The sequence below is a fragment of the Dromiciops gliroides genome, chromosome 1, assembly GCF_019393635.1.
Source record: "Dromiciops gliroides isolate mDroGli1 chromosome 1, mDroGli1.pri, whole genome shotgun sequence".
In the NCBI taxonomy this organism is placed as follows: Eukaryota; Metazoa; Chordata; class Mammalia; order Microbiotheria; family Microbiotheriidae; genus Dromiciops; species Dromiciops gliroides.
In genome coordinates, this window is record NC_057861.1 from 763,283,109 (window position 1) to 763,295,243 (window position 12,135).

Genomic DNA, 12,135 nt, shown 5'->3' on the forward strand with positions numbered 1-12,135 from the left:
AGAGATGTTATTCCATTTCTCTGTTCGACCCTTTTCATGCCCTGGGATCGCCGCTCTCCTGTCATTAAAAACAAAATGATCCCACACTTTGGCGCTGTTTGGTTGTCATGGAAGGGCAAAGATCCCTCCTTGAGATCCGGGTGCAAACCGTGGCCTCAGTGGGTCCCCGCTTTCTGGCAGGAAGTGCCTGTGGCTGACGAGTCTGGACTTGATTCTCTCTGCTTCCTAAGACCTTGACCAAGCTCCTCCATGCCTCACCTTGTAAAATATTCCATGTCCCCTCCGACCTCCTAGTCTTAGTACTGGGGCCTGGGGCTGCATGAGTGCCATCCCCCTCAGGCCTCATCGTCATCTGCTCACAGGTGTCTTTGCTGAGCCACTTCATCCCAACACCGTCCCCTGGGAAGCCCTTCGTGTGTCAGCTTCGTGCTGCTTCAAGTCTCATCCTTAGACAAACGCTCTGGGCCTCTCTCCCCAAATTGTACGCCTGGCTCAGTTTCTTTGTACGTCTTGTCTTTAGCGAGGATTTCCTGAGAGGAATCTTCCCATCTCTTTTGAGACCCCTGTGAAACGCGCCGCCTTCTTGAAGAATATTTGTTCCTTAACTAGCACTAGTTCTGTAAGCAGCATTGCCTTTTATCGTGGTCAGACCTTGTTTGGTATTTACCAAGTGCATGGGGTGTGTGTTTGCGTGCCAGGAGGCCAGGAAGAGACCAGGTAGTGAAGGGCCTTCACGGCCAAACCATGGCTGATAATAGTGAGTAATAGAGAGACAAGACAGCAGATGGGTAGGAGATGGAGGGAGCAGGGAGAGACGCCACAGGTTGTTGGAGTGAGCTGGGCCTTTGATATGGCAAAGACCACGAAACAGCAATAGAGGAGAGGAAGTCATAGAGTCAGGATTCGAACCTTGGTCTTGGATGTCAGATCCAGAGCTCTATGGAGGGGGTACTGTGTGTGTGTGTGTGTGTGTGTGTGTGTGTGTGTGTGTGTGTGTGTGTGTGTGTGTGTGTGTGTGGAAAGGGAGGGGAAGGAGAGGAGAGGAAGGGGGACAGAGGAGAAAGGGAGAGGGAAGGAAGAAGGGGAGGGCGAGGGGGAGAAGACAAGGAGGAAGCGGGGGTGGGGAAAGAGAAGGAGGGGCCACATCAAGGAGAAGAGGCCCCTTGGGGTCAGGCCCTGGGGGGAGGAAAGAATGGGCACGAGGCATCTGCTGGGCATTTGTGAGTGATGCTTTTCCATTGACGTCCATTGCTGTTCGGGTAGTTGCAATGAGGCGGGACAGTCATTGGAGGAGGCAGTGAGATGGTGTGATAGACAGGGCACCAGGCATGGACTCAGGAAGACCTGAGTTCAGATCTGGCCTCAGACACTTACTAGTTGTGTGACCCTGGGCAAGGCACTCGCCTCAATTTCCTCATCTGTAAAATGAGCTGGAGAATGAAATGACAAAGCCCTCTAGGCTCTCTGCCAAGAAAACCCCAACGAGTCCGATGCGACAGAACAACACCCGCCCGTTGGCTCCCCAAAGGCCCCCTACCGAGCATTCTGAAAACATCTCCCTGTCCGTTGCTCCTCTTCGAGTCCCCCCACTCCCCTCATCTGCTCCCCATCCTTGACACTGACTTCCCGTGGGCTCTCCCCTGAGCCTTGCGGCTCATGAACATCCGCGCTGCATTTTTGGTGGCTGACCAGCCCTCCACCTAGGTTCTCTCTCCTGATCTGTCTGTGACTGCCCGATGTTCTTCCTGCCCGTTGGAAGGAGCGAGAGGGAGCGCTCCTTCGCAGAGGTCACACCCTTTCCCCTGGGGTCCCCCCCCACCCCTTGGGTCCTTTTTTCTCTGTTTACATCTTCTACCTTGTTGTCGGCAACTCCTGAGTGTTCCCTGATCGCACACGTGTGTGAGCACCACATCTGCTTGTCGTGTCTGCACCAGGACTCAGTGTCTTCTCTCTGCCCGTGTTTCCGTTCTCTAATTCACGCCTGAGCAGATGTCTTGGCGCGTTCTGTGTCTCCCTGGCATCCCCTGCTACGCCCCCACTGCCATAGAGCTATGCTTTCTAATCAAGAATTTAAAAATCAAGCCAGCCTCCATCCTTAGCTTCCACACCAGCTGGCCTGGCTGTCCTCCTGCCCACTCCGCATGAGCCCACAGCCTCCCATCAGGACTCTTCACTTGGCCCTTCCCTGTGTTGCCGCCCCTCAGGGCCTGTCCAGGACAGGTCCTCCCCAGATCTTGCCTGGACTGTTTACTGAGTTAAGGCTGCTCTGAGGTCCTCCATCATGTCCATCAGAAAGGTGAATGACCAAGGCCAGAGGGCATGCAGGCTGTGGACTGACCCGGCTATTCTGGAGAACCGGGCGTCAGCCTGTCCTTTGGACAGACAGTCGGATACCCCAAAGAGATCAAAAGAAAAGGAAAAGGTCTCCGTAGACAAAAATATTTCTAGAGTTCAAATCTAGCACCCCGGGGATATCACGAACCTGGACAGATCACTTAACTTTGGTCTGCCTCAGTTTCCTCAGCTCTAAAATGGGCATCAGAGGGTGCCTGCCTGTCAGGCTTGTGAGGCTCAAAAGAGATGCTCTCCATAAAGTGCTTAACGCACTGTGCCTGGCACACAGGAGGTGCTTAATCGATGCTTGTTCCCTTTCCTGCCCCCCCCACATCCAAGCACTGCCCTTTGCCTGAGGCTCTCGCTGGCCCCCCTCACCTCCTGTGTGTTTGAGAGGTGCCTCTGGGCTGCCTTCTCCCCTCCGAGGGTGGGCTCTTTCAGCTTTATCTTTTGTCTCCCCCCGGTGGCATTGGGTCTGGCATGTCTCAGGGACCCCAGACACTCGCTTGGCTTAGCCCTTAGAGCAGAAGAGTGAGGAGGCTGCTGCCGGCCAGATTGGCTCGTGAGCCCTGGGGGGTCTGTGTGGCAGATGCAGGTAGGCAAGACAGACCACTGGGTCAGCATGAGATGGTTTGGTGGGGTGAGATTGCTAAGGTTTGCCTTGCCCCACAGTCACTCTTCTCCCAGCCTCTCTTCCTTTCTTTCCCATTCCTGACGCAGCAGCACAGACAGCGACTTTGCCGATGCCATCTCCTTGCTCGGCGGGTTAGCACGTGACCCATCCTACTGTCCCTGAAAAAGGAGTTGGGAATGGCTTGGGCTGGAGGTCACCTCTCCCAGAGCTGCGGCTCAGGCCTCTCAGGAAGGTGAGAGCTCAGGAGGAAGCAGGAGCTCCAAGGGGCTGCCTTTCAGAAGTGTCGTGGCCCTAAAGAGGTTATTATGGATACACACTCTGCAGGGATGGACTGCCCATGCTGCACCATCTTCCTGGCCACAGGCCCTGGCGTCTGGTGGCCTCTGCTGCACGTTTCCCACCGGGGCGTTGCTCGTGACTTCGGGGCCCCATTCCTCACAAGGCTGGCCAGGCTAGAAGCTATTGACCAGGGAGAAGAGCATGTTTAATGGGGAATTCCAAAAGCAAAGTGGAGTCATTTCTAAGACCCGCCCCCTCCAAGATACTTGGCAGAACCGGTGGTCTAGATTCAGGCTTACCCCGAGGTAGAAGGAAGGGGGAGGGTGGGCATGAGATCCACCTTGGCAGACGCATTAGAAGTAGCAGGAAACGTGGAGGTCAGCGAGGTGGCCAGGAAGAAACAAGGAGGAGCACCCATGGTCAGCAGCTGGGAGTCAGGAGTCAGAGCCAGGCCGAGAGCGGAGTGGGCCCTTCAGGACCAGAGATGCGCCCTGCACAAGTCTTGGGCCCACGCTTCTCCCTAAGAGATCCTTCCCCTCAGTCCACAGCCCTCTGGACGAAGCACCCAGCAGAATGGTGACTGAGGTGGGTGTGTGAGCCCGGCCACCCTCTTCCAGCCACAGCTGCCTCCCATGTAGCAGACGGAAAGACCATGGCCCCTCCGGCTGATGTCTCTGGGGAAGTCCAGGCCAGCCTCGGGAGGCCGGACTTTCCCTAGCACTTCTCTGGATGTAGAGGCTCTAAGCCGAGATCCGTTCTTTAGATGGGAGCCGAGGCCGGCGTCCACATTATTAGGCGACGTCTGCTTTTGTCACTCTCCCAACAGGGCTTCTCCAGTGTTATCAACTGCCCTTTAGGCTCTGGGCACCCCTGGGAAAAAGAGAGGCTTGCGCAGCTTCCCCAGCCCCCGTCCCTGCAAGGGAAGGGTGGTCTTAGCCCCACTTGACAGGTGAGCAGACTGAGGCTGAGCCAGGGCCAGTGCTCTGCCTAGTCGGGGAGGTCTGAACCTGCCCCAGCGCCGCCCACCCCGTGATCCCAGGGCAGGTGTGCTGCTCACCAGGGGATGCTGGAGAAGCAGCCGACCCTGGGAGGCAGGACCTGTGCTGGTCAGCGACCGAGGTCAGCAGAGCGCAGGAAGAGCCAGAGCACCTTCCGTGGTCACCTGGGAGCCCGACACCTGCCCCCCTCTCAAGCCCTCTGGGGCCCCTTTGCTCAGGACGCTTCTGGTCCTGCAGCCACTTTTTTCCTGGTCTAAAGCTTGCAACCTGATCCCTAGGGGCTGAGTCCCTCTCCTCTCAGCCCAGCCCCCTCCCCTCTGAAGGAAAGCAGGGCTGAGGTTGTGGCTGTGGGAGACTTAGGCCTCACGGAGGGCTTTGGGGGGATCTCCCTGGAGATTCTCTCTGCTTAGGTGTCCCTGTTTTCATCATAATGATTCTGACCCTCAGTATTTCCTTAGTGACTGTGGGGAGAAGGGAAAGCTGGCGCAGGGCTCGGCGTGTTGTCTCCTGTGGCCCTCACCACCAGCCGGGGAGGGGCTTAGAGGAGGCCACTGACTTGGCCACGTGCGGCAGCCCTTGCGTGGGGCGGGGTGCTGCGTGGGGTCCTCAGGCACCTCGGCCAGGGCGCTTGACTTCCCTGGCCAGAGGGGGGCCTGTGTCTTGGGGGATGCGGCCCATTTGTTTGACGTTCTGTGGCCACCGGCTTCTGTGAGGCCTGCGATCGCCATTAGCGGCTGTGGTAGGACACAGAGGCAAGCTTGGTGGGGTTCGACCCAGTCAGCCTCCAGGCCCCTGCTCAGTGTTAGGGTGCTTCAGTGACTGGCACCCAGACCGGCTCTCTGTACTGGTGTGCTTGCTCCATTCACTTCCCAAAGTGGGTTCTGTGTGGGCCTCACCAAGCTCTGGCCGAGGCCCTGGGGGCTTGGTCAGGGGGACAGAGGGTGCCGCTGACATCAGCTGCTTGCTGTGGCGGGTCCCAGGACGGACCCAGGCTTTGTTGGCCTCAGGGGTTGTTTGTGGCCCCACCTCCCCCTGCCACCCCCCTTTTTTGTTAGTCTAGCTGGCAGTGCCCGGCACTGGGCGGTGCCTCGTGCAGCTGCATGTTGTGCTACTTGTTCTGGGACACAGCCTTGGGCCCACAGAGCCCGCTTTGAGGGCCAGGAGCACCTCCCGCATAATAAGGGCAGCCCAGGGCAGAATTACAAAAGGCTGACTTGCAGCCACCTGGATGTGCGGGGGCCCTGCTTGGCAGGGCTCAGCGTGACCTTCAGGGCATGCCGGCTAGCCTGACCCCAGGCTCTGACGGCTACGTGCCGTCAGAGCTTCAGCCCGGCTGTGAAGGAGGAGCCTGCTCTGCCAGAGCCAGGACTTGTATTTTGAAATGGCCCAGCAGCTGTTGGCTCTTGCAGCAGCAGCGAGGGAGCTGCGGAGCTGCCTGGGCCACACACTGCTCCCTTCATGCTGCACTGGAGCGGCGAGCCTGGCGTGGGGCGGCGTGCGCTGGGGTGGCGCAAGCTCCTGTGGGCCCGCCTGACCTCCGCTGAGTGCGCAGGGCTCCCAGGGGCCTCCGGAGAGTAGCGGGATGGCAGTCGGTGACGGTGAGCGGGATGTCGTCCTTTTGTTTGTGGGCAGGCGTGCAGCGCCTGCAGCGCCAGGGCAGTTGGGGGGGAGAAGGGGTGGGGGTGGGGCCTTTTGTTGGGGGGGGGCAGCCAGGGCTGGCTGGCTGGAAGGCTCTGTACTTGGCAGGGGTGGCCCGCAGGAGAGCAGGCTGGACTGTGGGTCGCCTGGCATCTTGTGGGCACCTTTAACAGTCATTCTGATAAGAGCGTGAGCACAGTAACAACAACAGTGTGCTCGGCACTGGGCTAAACTCTGATCCTCACCGCAACCTTGGGAGCTAGGGGCAATTAGGAGCCCCACTTTATAGTTGGGGAAATTGAGGTAGACACACAGTCGCACAGGGTCTGAGGCTGAATTTGAACTCAGGTCTTCTTCATTCCAAGCCCAGCACTGCATCCCCTGTGTCGTATTCCCTAGGTGCCTGCCGGGTACACAGGCCTGTTGGATGCTAAAGGAGGTGAAAGTTTAGAAATGACGGGGATGGGGGGCACGTTCAAGTTGGACCTGAGGGAGGTGAGACCTTCCTCCTAGGTCAGGGCTTGGTGCTCACTGGAAATGAGCTAGGGTACAAGGTGTGGGGGGCACAGATTAGCGGTGATGGGGCCTAGAAGTCATTGATGAGGAGGAGGAAAATAGGGTGGGGCCAGTTTGGAGCGGGGGGGGGGGGGGCTGGGATGCTGACCCCGGGACCCGGGAGGAGTGGGGCGTCTGACTTTGGGACTAAAAGAGGGCAGAGAAGCGCCCCCCTGCCCGGTGACTCCAGTGGCTGCCCGTGGCTTCTGGGACTAAATAGACTCTGCCATTGGCTGCTTCCTTTCCCGCCTCATCTGACATCACCCCTCCCTGTCTGTGGCAGTCCATTCAAAGTGGGCTGTACGCCATCCCCTCTCTGTGTTCCCCTCCTCCCCTTGGCTTCACAGAGTCCCTACAGGAACCTGTCCTAACCCTCCCCTCCCCCAATTATCCCCGACTTTAGGGTATTCAAGTCAACAAGCACTGAAGAAGCACCTACTGTGTGCTCAGTAATGGGTATGTGCTGGGGAGCCTTGAAGAGGCAAAAGACAGCCCCTGCCCTCATAGTCCCATGGAGAAGCAGGTGTAGAGCACTGAGGGCGGGCAGTCGCAGACAGGGAGCGCTGGGCAAGGGTCTTGGGTGCGACTGAAGAAAGCCAGAGAGGCAGCTTCCCAGGCTGGGACAGAGGTACAGGAGGGCAGATCATCCAGAGGCTTCGAGTGCCACACAGAGCAGAGCCTTTGGATCCGATCCTGGAGATGGCAGGGGGCTTAGCTGAGTAGGGAGGTGACACGATCGACCTGCACTTTAGCGGACAAATGGACTGTGAACTGGAGTGGGGGGAGACTGGAGGCAGACCCCCCCCAGCTTTGCTGTGGTGCAGGCATGAGGTGATGAGGGTCTGCTCCAGGGTGGGGGCAGGGTCAGAGGACAGAAGGGGGCATGTGGGAGAGCTAGTGCAGAGGTGAAAGGGGCAGGCCTTGGCACCGTCATGGGGCTGGGGGTGAGAGAGGGTGGGGAGCCCAGGACGACTCCTGAGTTGTGAGTCTGAGGGGCCAGGAACACGGGATTGCCCTTGGATGGCGACAGGGAAGTCAAGGAGAGGAGAGGGGAGGTGGGGGTCATCCGTTATGAGACAGTGGGACGTCCAGTCCGCCGTGTCCATTAGGTAGCAGGAGGTGCGACTCTGAAGGTGGAGAGAGAGCTTCAGGAGGGATAGCACTTGATGATGGTTGGAGCTAAGGGGGCCCGGCCCCCCGGTATCACCGGGTGGGGAGCTGCAAGAGCAGAGACCCCGTGTAGCTGCTCTCCCCTGGAGGACCTCAGCACTCCCGGCACTTGGCACCGTGCCCAGCATGCAAACAAATGCCCCAACTCGGGGTGTGACGGGACCTAGAAAGAAGCCCCTTATTAAGGTTGAACTAGAAGGACCCAAGCAGAGATTGGATTCCAGAGGTCAGGGAGAGGCCAGAGTTTAACATAAGCCCCAGTGAGAAGGAAGGCCAGGAGGGCATCCCACACTTGCCCGAGGTCAGAAAGGAGACGAGGGACAAGGGCAGAGGGTCTACGTAGGGGTGGGGCCGGAAAGCCAAAAGGCAAGCAGGACCCCAGGAAGAAAGTGGTTTGTGAGGAACTGCGGGCGGGGGTTGGGGGGGGCACAGAGGAAGGTTGGTCGGGGGGCTGAGGGGAGGGCGCTGAGGTGCTGAGGCACCAGGGAGTAGTATTCGCCTTCCCAAACAGAAAGCCGGAGGGTTCTGCGATCAGGTATCCTCAGAAAGGCAGAGAGCCCAGGTAGCAGAGCTGACTTCTCATGCTCCATAGAACCACAATGAAGAGAAGATGGAAAAGTCCCCTGAAGGTGGTGGGCAAGTCAGCCAATGCTATGATAGGTGGCAGCTTGTATGAAGGTAGACAGAAAAAAGCACATGGGAAAAGACAGGCAGGACCAGAAGGGCCAGCAACGTTGATGACGCGGATGCTGACCACCAGCGACATCGCTGGAGCGGCTCTCCAGGCCAGTGGAGCCCAGGTGGCCTACAGGTGGCTGAGGCCACATTTGAACACAGCGGCCCAGTGCTGTGTCCCCAAAGAGTCCTCAGAACGTGCTCCTTGTTTGCAGTCCGACCACCTGCACACTAGAACCAAGGTCACAGTGAAGATCGTGTGTGGCAGAGGAATAAAGTGGGGAGGAAGCCTTTGGAAGAGCTGCAGCTGTAGCTTTGAACAAGCTCCTGGTGCCCAAGCAATGAGAGACGGCAAGAGCGGCTGGCGGGTTGGCTCACCCGGATGCAATGGGCTGAAGCCAGGCCAGCCAGACCGAGTCCCCTCCCTACCTGCATGACCTCAGGCAGGCCTCTCTTGGTTCTGAGTGTCTTCTGGCAGAAGGTTGTGGGTTAGGATGGATGATGTTGGAGGGGCCTCCCGAGTCCAGAAGGCAGGCCCTGACCCCTTGGCATCTTGCCCTGAGGTTTGATGAGCAACAAAGGACAATGTTGGTCAGATGGGGTGGGAGGGGGTGGGAGGCTGTCTTTGGACACGCCTCCTCCCGTGTGGCCTCCTCCCGCGTGGCCTCCAGCTGGGCTGAGAAGCAGCCACCCTGAGATGGGTTTGCTCCCCAGGTACCTGGCCGGGGCCTGGGACAGTGGTTTGGACTCTCGCCGCCTCGCTCTCAGAAGCACGTCCTCACACTCTAGTGACCTGTGTTCTGCAGGTCCTCCCGGCTCCTACTGAGGGGACCAGTTATGAAACTTAGCAATCAATCAAAGCCTCAGACGTTCCACTGACCCTTGTCAAGGGTTATTGCGGATGGAGGGTCACCCATCAGGAATTCTTTTGGCCGGGACTGTCTTCCCAGACGCTCACCGGCCCCATCAGCCTCGTACCCCTGCTTGAGGGGCCAGCTCGCTGCTGGTGTTTTTCTGAGGGATTGGCCTCCGGCCAGGGGCAGGCCCCCGAGGAAGGCCCATTGGCAGCTCTGCCCGTGGGGCTGGTTGGACTCACTCCCGCTTTACTCGTGTATAGCCCACGTTTCCATCTTTTTCAGAAGGGGGACATTAGAGAGGACATCCTGGTGACTCAGACTTCCAGTCTTGGGGATGTGCCTGGCCCCAGTGGCCAGGCAGCATTCCCTGGAGTCCTGGGCGACTGAAGATGGTGACATGAGAAGGGACTAGCCAAGGGCGGCCCAGTTGTTTCCTTCAGGTTTGCATCCATTGTATAAATAAAGTCAAGAGAGTGATGACAAAATAGGTCATGGAAGTGTTGTCTCCTCGCTTGTCTTTCATCCCCAACCATTCCTTCTCCCTCAGTTTCTGGGGTTGAGTAGGTTCTGCACCTTTCAAATATATGAGGGCCACTCTTCAGGTCTCTCTGTCTTTTGCGGTAAACCTCCCCCAACGGGCTGCCTTCCTAGTGGCATAACAGGCCTGGCTGAGAGGAGGCAGCGCCCGTGAACACACAGCTTCTGGGATAAGCTGACCAGGGATAATCCTGCACCTCTGTGGTTCATTAGTCTGTTCTTCATGGGCACACATAATGCTCTTTGGGTGAGCTTTGTGCCCACCATTTCACTGAATGGATTCATTGATGCTGGGGTCTACTCAGCCCACAAGATCCTTTTTGCAGGAACTTTTGCTGAGCCAGATTTCCCCCTCCTGTACTTTTCAGATTGGATTTTTTAAAGAATAAAGAAGATTTTACAAATGACCAGATGTCTTTACAGTCATGTCTAGAGCTTGTGGGAGCCTCGAAGGTCATTGGATGTAGCCACTTCATTTTACAGATGAGAGTGCAGGCCAAAGTCCCGAGAGAGTAGGATGCTCCCCAAGTCACACTGGCTGTGAACCTGTCAGAGACAACATTTGCACCCAGGCCTTCCAGCTGCATTGTGGGAGGCTTCATCTGTAGGTTTTCCCTGGTGTTATCTTCTGTTTGCTTTTTTTTTTTCCTGATAAAAGTATTTTATTTTTTTCCATTTACATGTAAAGATAGTTCTCAGCTTTTGTTTATACAAGCTTTCCAATTTCAGATTTTTCTCCCTCCCTCCCCCCTCCTCTAGAGAGCAGGTAATCTGATATAGGTTATATATATATAATATTCTGTTTGCTTTTTTTTTTTTTTTTGGTGAGGCAATTGGGGTTAAGTGACTTGCCCAGGGTCACACAGCTAGTATGTGTTAAGTGTCTGAGGCCGCATTTGAACTCAGGTACTCCTGACTCCAGGGCCCGTGCTCTATCCACTGTGCCACCTAGCTGCCCCTTCTGTTTGCTTTTAATGCTGACTCTTAAAACTGAGCTCAGCCGTCTGGGGCAGCTCCTGGCTTAGCGCGTGCTCCAGGCTTCATGTCACTCTGACAAGTGCACAGCCTGTGTCTTCGTCAGTGTGATCGAAGGCCTTCACAGATGTGCCTTATACCTCGGGACAGAGCTCCTGCCATCTCTAGGGATGTGCCCCTGGACCATATAACATATAGCACTGTCTTGTCCAGTGCTAGAGAGAGACAGTTACCCCTCCCCTTCTCTCTCCCCCTCTCCTCCCTCCTCTCCCTCCCTCCCTCCTCTGTCCCTCCTTCCTATCCCTCCCTCCTTCTCTCTTCCCCCTATCTCTTCCCCTTCCTTCCTCTCTCCCCCTCACTCCCTCCTTCTCCCTCCTTCCCGCCCAGGACAAGACCAGAGGTGGACACAGAGCCTTGTAGCCATTTCAGGCCTCTCTCTGGCCGGCTTCGCTCTTTGGCGCAGCCACGCCCGCCATCCTGGCCCGAGAATCAGACAAGGCTGTTGGTAAAAGGTCAGTCGCACAATAACACTTAAGGAAAGAGCTGCTGTGGCCTGTCCTTGGTGAGTGGCCTGTCCCAGGAGCAGGGACGTCGAGCTGGAAGAAGCCTCTGAGGTCATCACTCATAGGGGGCTCCTGTTATGGAGAAGATGGGGGCCATGCTCACACAGGGAGGCAGGGAGAGGTAAAGCTGAGGTTCACTTTCCCTGGGACCAGACCACGCCACCTCTTTGTTGAGAGAGCAGCGCAGCTTCCTGTCGCGTTGCCCACATCTCTTCATCTCTTGCGCTCCCTTTCGCTTCGTCACACCTCCTGTGGCCTTCGTGCCAGGGCTGTCTGATGGAAGAAGAGACTCTATAGACACCTGGGTACCAACACACCACTGACCACAGGAAGGATGGTTCATAGGTCGTCAGCAGAAGGGAGACCCCAGAAGTCCGGGGGTTTGCGGAGGGCTTCCTGGAGAAGGTCATCAGGGACATGGAGTCACCCTGGGCAGAGTGGCTGCTCTGGCCTTTTCTTGAAGCCCCCTTGCCATGGGACATCGTCAGCACTTGTGCTGCGGTGCAGTTTCTCCTGTTCTCTGTCCCCCTCTCTCTGCTCCATCCACAGTGTTAGGCTGCTTGCCGTGGCTATGCACAAGGCGTGCCCAAGGCTCTGGGCCTCCCCCAGAGGACACCCCGCCATCTCTCCTGAGGTCAGCTCTCACATCAGCCCAGCGGAAATGCCCAAGACAGAGCTTCATTATCTTTCTCCCTGCCCTCTCCCTCCCCACCCCCACCCCCTGCACCACACATCCTTAGGAGGGGTCCTGATGGAGTCTTCTCTCCTTTCCATTCGGTTGCTCAGTCATGTTGATTGTCGCCTTTGCCGGGTCTCTTAGAATTCTCTGGGGCAGCTAGGTAGCACAGTGGATAGAGCACCAGCCCTGGCTTCAGGAGGACCTGAGTTCAAATCCAGCCTCAGGCACTTTACACACTTAC

At 57.2% G+C, this 12,135-nt stretch overlaps 1 protein-coding gene across 1 annotated transcript in view; it reads left to right on the plus strand.

Annotated features, from left to right (window-relative positions):
• Positions 1–12,135, plus strand: part of CLASP2 (cytoplasmic linker associated protein 2) — a 126,017-nt gene that overhangs the window by 32,758 nt on the left and 81,124 nt on the right.